General features: G+C 39.9%; 1 protein-coding gene across 1 annotated transcript in view; it reads left to right on the top strand.

The window, feature by feature from the left end:
• Nucleotides 1–15,871: 15,871 nt before the first annotated feature.
• The window catches only part of PHACTR2 (phosphatase and actin regulator 2), a 99,836-nt gene continuing 96,556 nt past the window's right edge, over nt 15,872–19,151 (top strand). Inside the window, exon 1 of the mRNA XM_065888620.1 lies at nt 15,872–16,034. The gene's annotated coding sequence lies outside the window, so the exon portion shown is untranslated. The remainder of the gene's footprint in view (nt 16,035–19,151) is intronic.

Here is a 19,151-nt window from a genome sequence, read left to right as displayed (position 1 = left end):
GAAACCTGCCTCTCCTTGGCAGTTCTCCCCTGTCGGAAGAGGCTCAGTTTTCCTTCACCCCTTGCTGTTGACCTTCGATCCACTCCCGATCATCATTCCTGCCTGTTTTGCTTCCAGTATTGTATGGATTCATATTTGAAATACGTGCCACCCTGCTGAGTTTCTCTTACCATCTCTTTGCCGCTGTCGTTTCCTGATTTCCTGGTCACTTCCTCATATGCACCACATTAGGTTCCGGCTCTGCTGCTCCACCCAAGCCTGTGGTTATCCTGAGGGCATTCAGTTCCCACAGGCTAGTCCGTTCTCTCTTGGATCTTCACTTTCTCCCTCCCTCCAGGCTCTTTCATCTCAGCCCATAAACGTGCCTGAGCATCTCCCCACACCTCGTGAACGTAAAACAAATCAACTAAACTTCTCCCTTTACCTGCTGATTCCTAGTACGAAAGAAGTCCCAGGTTCTTGGAATTTAACAGAACATTTTCTTACTATTCTGGAAGTTTTCTTACAGAGCAACATAAATGTCAAGCATTTCTCCATGTGTGTTTTCCCCCCTTAAGATACCGGTATAACAGGAGATATTTGATTCTCAGTTGAAAGTAGAGATAGGAAAGGTGATGTTCTCTGTTTGGATTGGAACAAAAACTTGCTGGTTGCCAGTCTTCGAGAATGATTCCTGGTAACCAGGCATGTTACATTATGTAGTCCGATATTTGCCGTCACGACCCTGGGCTGCTATGCAAAGGGCCTTGTAATTCTCCCAGTTTCTGATATAGTTAGTGAATCAAAAGTCTGAAGTAGCAACACAGAGCTCACTCAGTATCCCTAATATTGTTATGAAAGAATTTGGTTTCAGGTTAAAAATACGGTTTCATGGTTTTCTAGATGGTTTCCTCGTATTCTGAGAGTTTCAGATTCTCATGTGTAATGCTTGAAAAGAATGGATAAAACGAAAACGATTGGGATTTAGTTCCAATTTACTTAGATGATTTACCTTTCCGAGTAAAGGCTACTACCTCAATGTAATCAACCTCTAAGAGGTAAACTTAACTGCGCTTTGGTTTGAAAGACCACCCCAAATAACTTCTTTAACTTCAACTCTGATTTCTTGCTGATATGCCAGTACTGTATTTCTGATTGTCTGCTGACATCTTCCTCTGAATGTTCATAGCGCCTGAGCTCAAGCCATAGATCTTGTCTCCAAGTCTCCATCTCCTCTTTATATCCCACCACGTCCTCGGAGAGGTTCTGGCCATGAGTCACCTGTGCCTTCTCCAGGCAGCTTCTCAGCCTCCTTACTTCCTCCTCAGTATCTCTTGGAGCCATTCATCATTTCCAGTCCATTTTCTCTCTTCCTGTCCAAGTTCAGATGCCTGGGTTGTTACAGTCACCTCTTAACTGAATGACAGGGATATAAACCTGAGTGCCTTGTGGACTCTGTATGACTAATTGACATAAATTCTACCAGCTTTCTGCCTTCCACTGTATGAGCCTATGGCTTGTATCTCCTAGTGTCCTGAGTTCCGCCTTGCGGGGATAGTCCAGAGTTTTACATGTGGCCCCCAGGCTCTTCACAGAACTCGGTGTGACTGCCAGGGGACTGCAAAGAGAGTTAGTCATGTTATATGTAGACTCTCATGGATCTTTTGACCCAAAGATATTGGTCCAGATTTAATGTGTTATTTTAATAATACTTCTGTTACATTCATCCTCTATGGGAAATTTTTCGTAATTTTGTTGGGGGCAGAATGTAACCATTCACTTCAAAATCGTGAAATTTCATTAGATTTAAAAAAATTTTTTTACTGACTTTAGCATATATTTTATTTATTTATTTTTATTTTTTGGCCGTACCATGCAGCATGTGAGATCTTAGTACCCGGACCAGGGATCGAACCCGCTCCCCCTGCAGTGGAAGCGCCGAGTCTTAACCACTGGACCACCAGGGAAGCCCCGAATTTCATTATATTTTATTTTACAGTGTATATCTAAGGTCTGCCAGCTTCTCTCCTAAAGTTTCATCCCCATGTACACGCTCAGCATGAACTGAGTGGTCACCATCTTCACATAGAGGTGCCATTTCTCTCTCACTTGGTATTTTGTCCACTGGAGACGTGTCAACTTTTTCTTCCTTTCCACAAACACAGCACACCCTCCATACACCATGACCTGCTCCCCACCCCAGACTCTGAGGGTTGTTGGCTCAGGAAGGGAAGGAAGGTAGGAAGTTGGTTTGTTCCTTTCTTGTGTCTCTGTAGCACACTTCTTGCTATTCCTAAACACAGCCATCATATCTCTTCCTAGAACACTTTGCTTATAGCAATAACAGTGATATATGAAACTTAAAATGCTTTTGTTTATATTAAAATTGATTTTCCATTTGCAAAGTGACCCTTTTCCCATTCAATCAGAGTTTCTTCAAACCCTAAATACAAGTGACATTATTTAATCTGTTAAATATCCTGTAGCAAGTCTAGGGCATATTGTTCATGTCAGTGCACCAGGATGTCACACAGCTGCACAAACATGCTCCTTCTGCAGGTCTATCGTCCACAAGTTTAAACGCTGAAATTCTCTGTCAGTGTTTGCAAGACAGATGGAAGTCTTTAGTAGCCTTTCCCTTTGGGGGTTTGAAAATAATGGCTGCCTCTGTTAGAAAAACAAGTCAAAAAACGGATGGTATCAAATTTCTAAAATTAATACTATGTGAAATAAGGATTCTGTGCGATCAAATGACTGTAGTCGATATAAGCGAAGAGGACACACTGCCTGCAACCAGCATGAAGTTAACTGTGGTGACAGTGGGCATTGTTTTGGAGAGTAAAACAGTATCTGCCCTATCTCGTTGGGTTAGTCCAGAGAAGCAGTTGGGCATAGAATTGAATCATTATTCATTAGGCTTTATGTCTCGCCTTCTCTTAAAATATAGCCCAATTCCCACCCACAGTCCCCTGACCCATCTTGTGCAAGGGATACTCAGGAGGCAAGCTACCTGAGTTTAAATCCCTCTGACCAGCTGTGTGACCTTGGGTAAATTGCTTGGTCTCTCTGGACTTCAACTTCCTCACCTATAAAATGGAAATCCTAATAGCACCTGTTTTATAGGGTTGTGGTGACAACAAGGCAATAGTCATGAAGCACTTAGAACAGGTCCTAATGTGATGTAGGACTATACCAGTCGTATTGAGCCTAGTGATCATTTAACTTAGTCTTAGAATTTCTGCAGTGAAATATTGGGGTCCTTGCTCACGGTCACAGGGCCAGTTAAGTAGCAGAGTTGGGTCTGTGACTCTGTTCTCTTCTTGGCTTTACAGTTAACCATCCCAACTGGATGGTCAAAACCCAGAACATTTACTGAGATTTATTGCCTGTCCTAATTGTGTGACATCTTCTTTGCTTTTTGCTCTGCAGAGCCTTACTGCTCTTTTAGAGGTACTAGGAGGTGCCGCTGGTTCACCAGGAGTTTAACTATCATATTCCAATGAGGACAGCCTGAGAGAATGGGGAGAAAAAACCCTGATCAGGAGTCAGATGACCTAGACGATGTCTCTGCCACTAGTTAATTATTCGAAAAGCCACATAGCCTTCTTGGGTCTCAGTGTCCTCATATATAGGGCTTTAATATAGAGAGAGTAATGTAGAACTCCTGTGATAAACAGAGTTGTTCCTGTAATGGATAATGTTATACTCAGTGTTTCTCTGAACCGCATTGCTCAGACTGCTGCCTGCTCTAATGTACAGAGTAAGACTAAACATAAAGTTGTCATTATTTACAGAAAATAAACTGCTTCAACATCATTAAGCTTGCTGAGGTGAGCTTCTAATTTAGCATGGCTTCAGGGCAACCTCAAAAAATTGTGGAAAGGTAGATGAGCTTTCTCAGAAATCTAGTAAGGGGAAGGAGATATTATTTACGTGTTCTAGGTAAAGAAAATGGAAGTGATATCCTTTGTAAAAGCAAGAGCTGTGAAGAAGCTTATCATGTTCAAGTACTCTCCCATCTGAGGTCTTGCTGAGATAGATGGCATATTTTTCATTTTGTTCCCAGGTAGCTTTGCTTTGAAATGCTCGTGTATTTAGACGAGTCTCAGACACAATGTTCGGTGAAGGAAGACAGACACAAAAGAGTATGTTGCATAATTGTGCTAAGTTGAAGTTCAAGAACAGGTAAAACAAATGAGTGGTGACGGAAGTCAAAACGGTGGTTATTTGGGGGCATGGATGGAGAGGATGGTATTGACTGGGAAGGAGCACAAGCAGGTTTTCTTGGAAATGACCTAGACCTTGATCTGGATGGTGGTTGCATGTACAAGATCATTTGCTTGCTGTATGCATGTTATACCTCAAACATAATTTTGAAAAATCTTCATAGTATTAATCTCAGTGACAGTGGGAAATACTGATTTCATCCCAAGTCCCTTTAGCTAACTTTATCATTTCTTTCACGTGATTTCATTTCATTCCACTTTCCAGTGACAGTGGAATGGAAATAGGCAACTTAATGGCAAATTATAGTCTAGTATATAATTAATTAACTAGTGAATAAATATTAGTCTTCCTCCAGAGAAACTAAAATTCCTTCATTTTACTCTATTGCGGCAACGTTTTTCACATTCTATTCTTTTTTTTCTAATAAAAAATTGTTTTTTGAGGTCTAGTTTCAATCGATTAAAGTAAGGTCAGGTGCAGAAGGGAGCCACCTAGTCAATTACAATCCAGTTTCACATGAGCCTCTTGACCTCTGCTCTTCTCACATGCCTGGAAACGCTTGTGAAATTAACAACAACAACAAAAGTCAAAAATATCTACAGATTTACTGCTGGTGACAAGTATGATGTGACCAAGAAAGTCTGTAAGTGATGCATGTAGAAGGGCAATTGGAGATATTTTTCTTTGAATTTAATTTCTTGTTTACATTCTGTTCTTTTTACTCTTGCTGCATTTCAAAAGATGGTGGCTAAACAATTTAAAATATATTTTTAGCCATGATTATTACCTTAATGCTGATTATTTTTAAAAGGAACTATCAGCAGGTGAAAAGCAGTTTTCTTCTGTGTCATCTAAGATCTAACTCTAAAATTGTATTTTTCTCTTTTTTTTTTTTTTTTTTTGCGGTACGCGGGCCTCTCACTGTTGTGGCCTCTCCCGTTGCGGAGCACAGGCTCTGGACACACAGGCTCAGCGGCCATGGCTCACGGGCCCAGCCGCTCCGCGGCATGTGGGATCTTCCCGGACCGGGGCACGAACCCGTGTCCCCTGCATCGGCAGGCGGACCCTCAACCACTGTGCCACCAGGGAAGCCCTTTCTCAGATTTTTATCTAGTGTATAACATTGATATATAGAAAGTTCAAAAATTCTCTAGATCCTTTTTAAAAGTTTCACGTTTAACTATTTCACACGTTCAAAGATAGGACTTTATAAATTTGTTTTTATTTTTTTCTATAAATATGTCTCATGTGTCTCTTATGAGCACAGCACTGAGATAATGAGAACATTTTTATTGGCATTACTTTAAAAGGTCAGCCGTCCTTAATTTGTTCACTTTCGAGGCATTCCCTCCTTGATTTCCACCAGAAAGGCTACTCATCTTGGCCGTCCCAGTTCAGGTCTCCCCATTCCCTGTGAAATAGTCCCAAGCCACACCAGCCAGAGTTCACTGTTCTCTCTGCTTTTGCCTTTATTCCAGCACCTCCCCAGTTGGCTGGCATCATTGACCACTGATCATGTCTGCTTCCCCCACCTTACCGCGAACTCTGTAAGAGGAGGAATCCTGTCTTACAGTTTGCCGACTTAAAGCAGCCCTTGCGCTATGGTGGTTAAGAGGGCCAGCTCAGGAGGCAGACAGACCTGACTTCTGATCCAAGCTCTCTGCCGCCTGCTCGGTGTGTCACTTGAGGAAGATACCTATTTATTCATTATCTAGTCATATATTTAGTTGATAAATATTTATTTAACTTTCTCTATTATGTATATAAACACACACACACACACACACACACACACACACACACACACGATGTCCCAGATACTGAATTAGATGCTTAGTCTCTGTGTATCTGAGTTTCCTCATCTCAAAAATGAGACCAATAATGGTACTTATCTCAGAGCTATTGTAAGAATTAGCGTGAGCTAATGCAGGTAAAGTCCTCAACACAGTGCCTGGCACACAGTAAATACTCAATAAATAATAGTGATTATTAATTCTGCTCTTAATAAAGTGCTTGTGAATTTCCACTTTCAGGAAAGAATGAAACCCAGGATGGGTCAGTGACTAGTCCTTGGTTGGGTCTGCTCATCAAACCTCTCACACCAGTGTGAGCAGTGGGATTTCTGTTCTGGAATTATACCACTCTTCTCCCATGCCCATGAGTTCAGGGAAAAAAATGGATAAGCTAGAAAAGCTATCCGCCATTGTCATGAAATAAATTTCAGTCTTTTAAATTTACTTTTGGTTCCCAAATAGAAGTTCGTTGTTGAAAATAATTGAGCTTCAGTGATTTAAAAATAAAGTACAAGTAACTTAAAAACATTTTTATTCCCAGATTTGTCGTTCTTTGTTAGCAGTGCATGCTACTAGCACTGCACACACGCATGCGTTGGGGATTGCCTCTGTGTGGTTCCACAGTAACTGTGATCGGTAGTAACTGGGCCCATTGTCTACTCTTCTGCAAGATATTAGACACCACTTACCTTATTGGGATCCATCCATCACGTAATACAAAGTGTTGAAACAGCAATTTGATGACCTGTAAATATTCTCTTAGTGATAAAATACTGGGAGTTGAAAGTATTAATAAAGGGAGATTTTGGAGAGAAAAATAGGCAATTCTAAAACATATTACTTCCTAAAACTTAGAGTAGAAATCTTTACTGTTGATAAATGACGCCACCATCGAGGTCTCTCTACAACTGATATCCTGTCCCCTAGGAATCTCCTAAGTCCTCATCCTCTCCTTGCTAGTTAATCCACATTTTAAAAAATGAACCCCTTATTTTAGAATAGTTCTAGATGTGCAGAAGAATTGCAAAGAAAGTACAGAGAGTTCTCATATACCTCCAGCTTAGTGTCTCCTGCTGTTCATCTCTTAAATGAGTAGAATACATTTGTTACAACCAAGGAAGGAGTTTTGGTGCATTATTATTGACTAAACCCCACAGTTTGTTAGGATTTCACTAGTTTTTCCCTAAGATCCTTTTTGTTGTTGTTATTCCAGGCTTCCATCCAGGATACCACTTTACATCTGTTCAGAATGTCTCCTTAGCCTCCTCTGGTCTGGGACAATTTCTCAGACTTCCCTTGTTTTAATGACCTTGAGGTGTATTTATTGGTCAGGTATTTTGTAACTGTCCCTCAGTTTGGTTTGTCTAATGCTTTTCTTATGGTTACAGTGGGGTTATAGGTTTCAACATCTGATTCTCATCCATCATATCAAGGGTTCATGCTCTCAACATGACTTATCACCGATCAAGTTAACATCCATCATTTGGTTGAGTTAATGTTTATCAGGTTTCTCCACTGTGAGGTCCCTCTTTTTCCCTACCTTTCCATCCCGAAATCTTTTTTTTTTTTTTAATTATATATATTTATTTTTGGCCGCACTGCGCGGCCTGTGGGATTTTAGTTCCCTGACCAGGGATCGAACCCAGGCCCTCGGCAGTGAAAGCGTGGAGTCCCAACCGAAGTTCCCTATACCGAAGTCTTTCGAAGGAAGTCACCATGTATAGCCCACATTTCAGGGGTGGGGAGTTGAGATCCACCTTCTTGAGAGTGGAGTATTTATATAAATTAATGGCGATTCTTCTGTACAGACTTTTCTGTTATCCCACATTTATTTATTTATTCAGTATTTATTCAGTATGGACTCACAGATATACTTTGAATTATTATCTAATACTGCACTGTTTATTTTATTGCTCAAGTTGTCCCATCTTCGGCCTGTGGCGCTCTCTTATTGGCTCCTGTGTGACTTTGACATTCTCTCATCAGAATGTTTTTTGAGTGCTTGTTTACTTTCTGGCACTATAAGATGCTCCAAGCTCATCTAGTATTTTCCTTGCTCCAACCCTAGAAGCAGCCATTTCTGGAAAAAGGTCTGATTCCTTTTACTGGAGAGTGCTATTAGAAACCAAGACCTGAGTGCTCCCTGGGGTGTCATTGCTTCTAGCCCCTCAGAATGAATAGGAAATACATGTGTATACTGAGCCACGTATATACACATACCTATTACCTATCTGTCATCTATCTCCTTCTTTCTCTCTCTCTTGCCAAAACAGGAGTTCATACTGATGCCTCCAACTCTAATTCAGTGCCACATGGATCACTCTAGCTTCCCCCTTGCTTATCTGTAACCTTCCTTTCCAAGACTGACAAATCTGGCTCCTAACATCCACCATCTATTTGTTCCATCCAGTTTACAAGTATACCAGTTTCAGAATTAACTCCTAACGCCATGTAATGCCACACACTTTTATTCTTCTGTCCCTTTTCACTTCCCTTCCACTGGTCATTCATCCTACTCCCAAAAGGAAGAGATTTGATCCAACCCAGTGTAAATGCTGATTAGCAAGAGAGGAAGGATCTCCTCTAGACAACTCAAGACAAGGATAGCCACTTGGCTTCCCTAATCCAATCTCGTCTGCGACGACTCATAGCATCCATTCCCTCTGACCTTGTTGTCTATTTGGTTCTGTGCTCAGAACTGGATGTATGCCCCTGTCTGACAGCTGTTTTCTAAGTCACTGTTTTGTGAGAGAGAGGCCTCATGTAGGGGTAGGAAATAAAGTTAAATCTTCCCTAAGTGCAGCCCTAATGTTTCTTTGCCATGTGTTCTGTGGCCTTTAAAGAGGAAGGTGACAGAATTATAGTGGAAACATAAAAACTGTAATAGAAATAAAATATATATATAGTGATATTATTACATAAGCATAATAACTTACAAAGGCACAAAGAAAATAGCCTAGAAGCCATATATTAAGGAAATAAACTTTGGTTTGCTTGTTTTCTTACTTCTTTCAGTACTTGATTTTTAAAAAAATAAATTTATTTAGTTTTGGCTACGTTGGGTCTTCATTGCTGCACGTGGGCTTTCTCTAGTTGCAGCAAGCGGGGGCTGCTCTTCATTGCGGTGTGTAGTGGGATAACTGAGGACATGGAAAGGAGACGTGACCCATGAGCCCCCCCCCCCACCAGCAAACTGGGGGCTGGCGAATAAGCCAGAACTGCAAAAGTCCTGATTGCTTTGAGCCCCCCCGGCAAACCGGGGGCATGCGAATAAGCCAGAGTTGTGAACAGTTCTGAATGCTTCGAGCACCCCCCCGGCAAACCGGGGGCCTGCAAAAGAAGCATTGAGTGCTTTGGGCACTGATCCATGAGATGTCCTCAGTATAAACAGAGTGATGGGAACGCAAGGAGATGTCCTTATGCTAGTTCAGTATAATCAAAATAATGGTGGGAACTTTGTGCTGTTTTTGCGCTCAAGGACGAAGCACGGCAGGTGCTCACGAAAGCCAATTATTGCGTGTATAACTAATAAAAACATAGGTTGCTGCTTTGGCACTTCTGAAATGTTAAGAAAACAAGTCTTAAAGTGTAAACCTAGATAATGCTTTAATAAAAGTTACCACAGCAAGACAGACGGCGCTGTTTTGCCTGAGCGAGCGGCAGCCCTCTACTGCTGTGCTTTGACACAGTTCATCTCGTGTGATGAGCTTACTTTCGGCCCTGTCCTAAGAAACTACAACAGCGGTGTGCAGGCTTCTCATTGTGGCTTTTCTTGTTGCAAAGCATGGGCTCTAGGCGCATGGGCTTCAGTAGTTGTGGCATGCATGCCCAGTAGTTGTGGCTCGCGGCCTGTAGAGTGCAGGCTCAGTAGTTGTGGCACATGGGCGTAGTTGCTCCACGGCATGTGGGATCTTCCCAGGCCAGGGCTCGAACCCGTGTCCCCTGCATTGGCAGGCGGATTCTTAACCACTTCGCCACCAGGGCAGTCCCTAAGTTCTTGATTTTTAAATGTCAGATGTTTTTGTACGATGCCCTTTTAATAGGTACATTCTTTGGTCCAATAAAATCACTATGAGTAGTATTGTAAGCATATACTTAGTACAGCAGAGTATTATCAACACTTTTTTTTAACCACATATGAGTTCGCTTTGTTTTTGTTAATACTGGGCTTCAAAAATGTATGCTTATTAACCTTCAGATATGTAAGGATAGGGAATTCCCTTGTGGCACAGTGCTTAAGAGTCCGCCTGCCAATGCAGGGGACACGGGTTCGAGCCCTGGTCTGGGAAGATCCCACATGCCGCGGAGCAGCTAAGCCCGTGGGCCACAACTACTGAGCCTGCATTCTAGAGCCCGCGAGCCACAACTAGTGAAGCCCGTGTACGTAGAGCCCGTGCTTTGTAACAAGAGAAGCCACTGCCACGAGAAGCCCGTGCACCGCAACAAAGAGTAGCCCCCTGTCGCTGCAACTAGAGAATGCCCGCGTGCAGCAATGAAGACCCAACGCAGCCAAAAAAATTTAAAAATTAAAAGAAAAAAAAGATATGTAAGGATATTTAGAGGACAGTTGAGGCCATCTTTGCCACCGTTTTTTCTCAGAGTGGCTATCACTTTCTTTAGAATGAGTACTGGGAATTCTTTTATTGAGGTTCTTTTCTAAATGATCTTTCACCTACGAAATTTGTGAGGTGGAATGCTCTGCCACATTTGTCTCACTTTCTCAGTGACTGAAATAATTGTGTGGAGAAAAACCAAAAATGAGTATCTAGACTATTAGAGAACTATTGAACATTATAAAAATACTACAAACTTGTATTAAATAGGATTAATTTTTCTAAGAATCCTTGTCATTCAGTTCTCAGATCTCAAAGAAAAGACTCTCCAAGTCTATAATTTAATTTATATGATAATTATCTAGCTTCATTTATTTTTGGCTTCTGTGGTCACAGTAGCGCTGGGATTGTCTAATTGATAAATTTCCGTTTAAATGAAAAGTAAAATCTTCATGTATTTTCTGGATCTTACTGGTTGGTGGTGCAGGGAAATCCTGTTAGGAATGAGCTTACTTTGGTGGGAAGAGAGACTGAGCTGTGTCATTTAAAATGTCTACATTTGAACAGGTAATGACTGTTTTAAAAAATATTTAAATAATATTTACTTGGCTCAATATTCTGTGATAACCTAAGTGGGAAAAGAATTTGAAAAAGAATGGATACTTGTATGGGTATAACTGAATCACCTTGCTGTACACCTGTAACTAACACATCATTGTTAATCAAGTATACTCCAATATAAAATTAAAAGTAAAGGAACTTATTTACAAAAACAGAAGTAGAGTCACAGATGTAGAAAACAAACTTATGGTTACCAGGAGATAAGGATAGGGGGATAAACTGGGAGATTTGGATTGACATATACACACTGTATAAAATAGATAACTAATAAGGCCCTACTGTATAGCACAGGGAGCTCTACTCAATACTCTGTAATGGCCTATATGGGAAAAGAATCTAAAAAAGAGTGGATATATGTGTATGTATAACTGCTTCACTTTGCTGTACAGCAGAAACTAATACAATATTGTAAATCAACTATACTCAAATAAAAATTTTTTAAAAATAATTAAAAGTAGGGGCTTCCCTGGTGGCACAGTGGTTAGGAATCTGCCTGCCAATACAGGGAACACGGGTTCGAGCCCTGGTCCGGGAAGATCCCACATGCCGCAGAGCAACTAGGCCCGTGTGCCACAACTGCTGAGCCTGCACTCTAGAGCCCACAAGCCACCACTGCTGAGGCCCATGTGCCTAGAGCCCATGCTCTGCAACAAGAGGAGCCACAGCAATGAGAAGCTCACGCACCACAACGAAGAGTAGCCCCCACTCACCACAACTAGAGAAAGCCCGCACTCAGCAACGAAGCCCCAATGCAGCCAAAAATAAATGAATAAAATAATTTTTTAAAAAATTAAAAATAAATAAAATTTATTAATCTCCTCCTCAAGATTTTAAATTAATTAATTAATTAAATAAATATTTTTAAACGTTGATTTCCAGTGTGAAAAAGAAAGTCCTGCTGAATGACAGGTCACTCTTCATAACATGTAAGTGGATCAAAGTAAACATGTAAAACAGGAAAACCAGGGATTTCCCTCGTGGTCCAGTGGTTAAGACTCCGTGCTTCCACTTCAGGGAGCACAGGTTTGATCCTGGATTGGGGAACTAAGATCCTGCAGGCCGAGTGGCGCGGCCAAATAATAATAATAAGAAATAAAAAGATGGATGTTAAAAAAAATAAAAATAAAACAGGGAAATCAGACTTTCATCTGGGCTTTACCTGGCAATTCTTATCTGTGTGTAAATGCCAAATTCACTAGATTTGTTGTGAAAAAATGTTTCAAAAATTTCAAAGTGACTTTAATGGTAAATTGGTCCAAAAGAAAAATAAAAGAATTATCAATGGTCCTGGCAGTATCCTAGGTGTTTGAAGGAAAGAAGGGAGTAAATATTCTGTTTATACTACTACAAATCAGGTGGCAGTCCCCTTCATGTTCATGATTTACAAGAAGTACAATGGCCTTGTGGCCAACGGTGCCGACGTATGGTTCCTAATTGCAAGTGTGGTTTACTGTAATAGCCCAATAATTACAAAATTATAGGTGGATTCATTCAATCAGGAAAAAGGTATGTGTGTGCGTGTTCTGCTGTGGTCATTGGCACTGGCCCAGGCCCCTTCTGGGGGAGAGATAAAGACTAAAACTGTAAATGCCAAATAAAGAAAGGTATGACAGTTAATGTCTTATGTAGCTATGAATTTAACATGAAGGCTTTCATTTTGCAACTACCTCATTCAGTCTCCCCATCTGTCACCTTCTGTCACCTAAGGAATATTTAATTTTTGTTTTCATTTGTTTTTGTCTTCAGGAGAAAAAATAGACTATTCCTTAGTGGTTCAGATCAAAAGCAGAATTTTGATGGAGTGTCAGGGAACCGGATATGTGGGTTGAGAGAAAATGAGAACTAAATGTGTGTCTAGCCACGGAGGTGAATTTGAGATGGTAACTTTAGTTCCCATGTTTGTAATAGTCAGTCCTTCTATATTTCACAGCATTTAAATTGTTCAAAATTGAACCTTCAGCGTAAAGTCTCAGTGGAGAAGAAATACCATATGGTCAGTTTCTCCCTGGGTTTGCCCCTAGTTTAAGGAAGGCAGTTGGACAGGAGTGGAAGTAAAGTAAATAAGGATTTTACTTTTTAACTCTGGCTTAGCTTCCAAATTAGTCCTTCCCATATCTCTGCCTGCTGCACTGTGGCCAACGTGGCTGGGGTAAAGTAGGGTTAGGAACCATTTACAGAAGAATCAGTCACTGCCGAACTTGCATTTCTGCCTGAAATTAGAGTTGACTTTATGAGTGGGAAGAACAGGATTTATCATTCTTGTTTGGAAGGAGAACTTATAAGGATTAAGGTATTGGCATTGTACTGACTTTCCTTTTTCATTCAATTTAAGATTATCCTGGTTCTTGATATGTCAAGTGATTTTTGATTGAAACTTGAAACATTTTTGTATTATATTATGAGACTGTAAATGTTATGGAAACCTTTTGTTTTAACTGGCTTTAACACCTCTCCAGCAAGGGAAGCGAGGGGTGCCACCTCATTACTGCCAGGTGGAGGTGAACACCCAGGTTCTCCCTTCATCCTCTGTTGTTATCTGGCGGCAGATATGGGGGGAAGGGTCTTCATTACTCTTGGACACGGTTCAATTTCCAGATCGCCACGTGGTCTCTGCTGACACCATAGTGGGTGGGGGTGGTCTTGTTCCCACTGAGCAGTGGTTTGGTGTGACCCCAATAGTGGCGGGGAAGGAGAATAAGAGATACCTCATTACTGGGTATGGGTGGAAGACCAGGTTCCCACATGGTCTCCACTGACAATGTAGAGGATGCTTCATTAACAGCTGGTGCACAGGAAGGTCCTGGTTCCCTACTTGGTCCTCTCTGACACCACTCTGATAGGGGTTTTGGGGCTCCTCATTAGAGGGTAGAAGTCTACTCTACCCACTCAGCCTTTCTTGGCTTGGATGGTCATAGTTTCTTCTGTGGTGTTTGGCTGGAGTGGAGCAGTTATTGTCTAAAAGTTTTCTGTCTTGCTAGGCTGTCCCTTTCCTGCTCCTTTGGCTAGAGAGAGCAGGCTTTTGTAAGTTTTTTTTGGTCTGTCCCCATTGGTGTTTTCAGGTTCAGCTGCCAGTCTGGAATACATGAGACTAAAGGAAAACCCAGGGATCTTACCTCCATGTTGTTTCTTAGGTCCTGAGGTCCCAAGCTGGCCTACTTTCTTTTCACCTTATATAGTCTTTTCATGTTTCTTTTATATATAGCATTCAGGGTTTTTTTTAGTTGTATGTAGCAGGAGAAGTAGGAAAAAGTAAGTTTACTCCGTTTTCCTAGAAGCAGAGGTTCTTGCCATTCAATTTTTGTTTTATTTTTCTCAATATTTTATTGTGAAAGTTTTGGAGATGGAAGAATTATGCAACTAATGACCACACACCCACCACCTAGATTCAACACTTAACATTTTGCTATATTTTATTATATTGTAGATTTATCCATCTCCATTCCATCTATCCATCAATTTATTATTTTTGATGGACATCAGTACACTTCATCCCTAAACACATCAGCATGCATGCCATTAATTGGACTTCACTACTTATTTGTGGTTTTTTTAATGGTAGGTTTTACAAAAAGAAAAATGTACAATATCATAAATACCATTTGATGCATTTTGTATAATCCATCCTTTATTGAGATAATTTCCATCACCCCAGGAAAATCCCTCAAGCCTCTTCTCAATTAATTCCCACATCCATTTCACTCCAAGAAGCAACTACTGTTCTGGTTTTCTTTCTTTCTTCTTTTTTCTGTTTTCCCATAAATTCATTTTGCCTTTTTTAGAACTTCATATACATAGAACCACACAGTATGTACTCTTTTGTGTGTTGCTGTTTTTTGCCAGTACAGTGTTTTTGAGATACATTCACATTGTTTGTAGGTATCAATGGCTCCTTTTCTTTAAATTGCTGAGTGCTACTTCATTGCATGAAAAATACCATAGTTATCCATTCTTTAGTTGCTTCCCGTTTTTTGCCACTGAAATTTAATCTTTGGGGTAATATAAGTTATCAGCATCTTCTTTCTGTTATGAACATAGTGTAAGGCAACTTAAGGTTTGGGGCCTTTCTTCTGATTGATGAAATGATTGAGGCACATAAAGATATGTTCTGTTACCTACGACATCCATATTTTCCATGTATTTTTTGTCATTTGTGATAGTTATCAGTTTATTTGAAGCTAGAAACTTTTTTGTAACAAGCAAAAGATAGTTTTAGTATAGTAAAATTTAGAATTTAGCTTCTTGGCACTAAATTTTATTTTGTGAAGGAAAAAAACCTGGTTTTAACTACACCATAACTGTCATTTTCATTACTGAGAATGCCAAACTAGTCTCTGGAGGAACATCCTGTTTCACTTAGAATACTCTATTTCTGCACAAAATATTGATGTAGTTGTTGCAGATGGGTTCAGCTGTTTCGCAGACCCTTATTTATCTGGCCTTACCTTTTATGTAGGTCTCTTATTTCTGTTCTGTTTCCTCAAAATGATTATCTAAGGGGACTGTAATTTCTGAATGATTGATTTATTGATTGATATTAGAGGAGTTCTACTGGCAGGGAAATGGGGCAGAATAAACTTTATGTGAGATTCCAATTAAAGTGGGCATGTTTACTTTGAACAGTGCAAGAAGACATAGATGATGTTGTTTCAAACTTTTATTACAGCTTTTCTCTGACTTGACTTTCTTTATACAGTTGACGGACTGGACAAAGCTTCTATAGCAAACTCAGATGGCCCAACAGCAGGCTCCCAAACACCTCCCTTCAAGAGAAAGGGGAAACTCTCCACCATTGGTAAAATCTTTAAGCCTTGGAAATGGAGGAAAAAGAAGACCAGTGACAAATTTAGAGAGACATCAGCAGGTAGGAACATCATAATTTTGTTAGAAGATAAATTGTTAAATTTGCCAAAAGGTAAAAAATTATATCTTGCAGCGTTTTTTTTTTTTTCAGGGAAAAAAATTAATCTATATTTGAAATGAAATTATTTCATTTAAGGGTGAAACAACTTAGGGTTCTGATCTGCCTTCTTTTTCTACTCACTTTGGCTTTCTAACATAGTCTTGTTTTTAAATATGCACTTGTAAATTCATATAAAAATTAATGTGTAAGGAGAGGGAGGTGAAATGGAAAATTAGAAGTGGAAATGTTATTTGTCATTATTGTAGCTGGAAGTATCCATTTATACACACACATACGAACACTATTATCTATCTGTCTACTTAGTTCCAGTAACACGATCCTATTTGTCAATGAAGAATTTTTAAAATGTCTTTTAAATGTATTTGTTCTGTGGGCAAAATTTAAATGGCTGTATGAAGAAAAAGTGTTGCTATATTTATTAATTTTAAATTTCCATCATGTCCTTAGGACAAATAAATGGTCTGTGTCCTAGAGGAGTCATAACCCTAATGGTGTGAAAACTTTTTATTGTTACTTTATTTTGTGGATTTGTTAAACCTTAAGAATTACATTATTTAGTACCTTTCATATGGACTTATGGAGGAAGTTGGCCTTAAATCTCAGGCCAGAATTAAGCCTGATTTAAACAAATGTCCAGTATCAGGGTATTGTTTAAGGTGGAAATGAGCTTATATCTTGGTGTATAGTTTAGCTTTCTCCACGTTTGTTGTCTAAAATAATCCCTTCATCAAAATTCCTCACTGCACCAGAAACTAATATTGTCCGTGTATGTACAGGATCACAGAGCATATCTTACTGGTCTGTGCTAAGAGTTGGCCTTTAGTTCTAGCGCTGTGACATAAAAAGGAAAACACCATCAATAGCACAAGGGTGTAGGATAGAGACACCAGGGCTTCCTAAAGAAAATTGTCTCTGCTGCTTTTGCAGCTGTATCATTTCTCTGAGCATTTAATATTTAAAAAGAAATAATGATACTATTTCTGGGATTTGTTTCAAAATGATCCTGGAGGAGAGGGGAGTATAGATGAAAAAGATCGGTCACAAGTTGGTAATATATGGGGTTCATTATTCTAATATCTCTACTTGTAGGTACTGGAAAGTTTTTGCAATAAAAAGATAGGCAAAGACAAAAGACTTGGCTTAGGAGCAAATAATGATGGTTTGCTTTTTCAATCCTCTTTAGTTCCTAACTGGCTTCTTGGGTTAGGAGCAGTGGGAAGGGATGAACAGAGTGCTGTGCTGAGGGAGGACACTTGGGTTCTAGTTGTGTCCTTGCCACCACGGTACCGTGTGACCTTGAGCAAGTCAGATCAGAATTGAATGAATTGAATTCTAATGTGCTTTCAGTTCCAGATTCTGTTGTGGATCCTTGAGTCCTTCCAACCCCTGACTGGGCATCTTCTTCTTCCTTGTTCTGCAGTTGCAGATGGAAATAAACTGGTCTTCTTAAGTACTTCCCGCTCACGTTTCTCTAAGCATTGGGGGAGTCTAGCTCTTCGAGTTACCATGGATAACCAGGATGGGAATAGGGCTCTGGACAGTAGCATTAAGAAGACATTGAAAAGAGATGATGAAAGTCTCTTCGTTTGTCTCTCTTGCCCTTTTTCTGGGTCTGGGCTGCTACCGTCTCTCTCCCTGTAAAAGTAGGAACAATTACAAAGAACTTCCCTTCATCTTTTCTTGTCACTCTTTTTAATTATTTTAATAGTAGGGAGGCTGCAACATTTCTACCAACCCAGAATATTTAAGAAAAGTCATTTTAGACAGCATTAAGTGTTATTTTATATTATCCCATATTTATTGAGGATAGCCTAGCAATCTTTGTATTGTTTCCTTTTCAAATTCACACAAGATTTTATATAAGTTGAGCTCCAAGAAGTTATTTATGGGTACTATATTTCTAGCTCCTAAAGACTACCGAACCACCTGAAAAACCCGAGAAAGTTATTAGATGTCTCATTAGATTGTTTTTTGTCTTTGCATCAAAATTGTGACATAACAGAATAAAGACAAGTGGATGTGTTAACAATTCATTGTGAATTTTTCTGCTACATTTACTTGCATCATTTCTTTTAAAATATATTTATTTATTTTTGGCTGCGTTGGGTCTTCGGGCTTTGTTCATCGTGGTGCGCAGGCTCCTCATTGTGGTGGCTTCTCTTGTTGCAGAGCACAGGCTCTAGTTACACGGGCTTCAGTATTTGCAGCACACAGGCTCAGTAGTTGTGTCTCATGGGATCTAGAGTGCAGGCTCCGTAGTTGTGGCACACGGGCTTAGTTGCTCCACGGCATGTGGGATCTTCCCGGACCAGGGCTCGAACACGTGTCCCCTGCACTGGCAGGCGGATTCTTAACCACTGCACCACCAGGGAAGTCCACATCATTTCTTTTTAAACCCATGTTATTACTAATGTTTTATTTGAATTTCATAAGATGTTATCAAGTGTCTCAAGTACTTTACTGTCACTATATGTATATATATATTTTTTAATTCAATTTCTGCTGAGTTTTATGGAATGTATTAGTAAAGCTTAAAATAAACGGAGGAACAAAGTGGTGTAACATGTTTTTTTTTCACATTGAGGAGAGATGTCACATCTAGAGGAAAACTGATGCATTTGGAAATAACCAAGAGTAGGGTGTTTTCTTCTCTAATACATTGTCTCAAACAGTGAAATCTAGGGGTTTGGGTATGACCAAGGCCAGCTCCATCAAAGAACACCTTAGGCAAGATCCATAATATTTTAGGATATGAAAGAATATGAATTTCTTTCAAGAAGAGTAACTCTTCTTTGTCCTTCTCCTAAGCTCTTGGCTTTACAGTCATATGGACATGAATCTTACTGTGTTCTATTACACAGCGATTAATACCACTTTTCCTAGTGTGGGGGTCTGCGGTAGGAATTTTTAATTGATGGTAGATAGGATGCAGCACTGATTTATTAATGCCACTGTAATAAATGTCATTGTTCTCACATGTTCATGGTGGTGGAAGTTAAGAAAGGTCCTGTGTTCTGTCTGCTTGGTGGTCCTTGAGTCAACTAGACTTTGAAAGGC

The sequence above is a fragment of the Phocoena phocoena genome, chromosome 12, assembly GCF_963924675.1.
Source record: "Phocoena phocoena chromosome 12, mPhoPho1.1, whole genome shotgun sequence".
NCBI lineage: Eukaryota > Metazoa > Chordata > Mammalia > Artiodactyla > Phocoenidae > Phocoena > Phocoena phocoena.
This window is presented reverse-complemented; position numbering and strand designations above follow the sequence as displayed.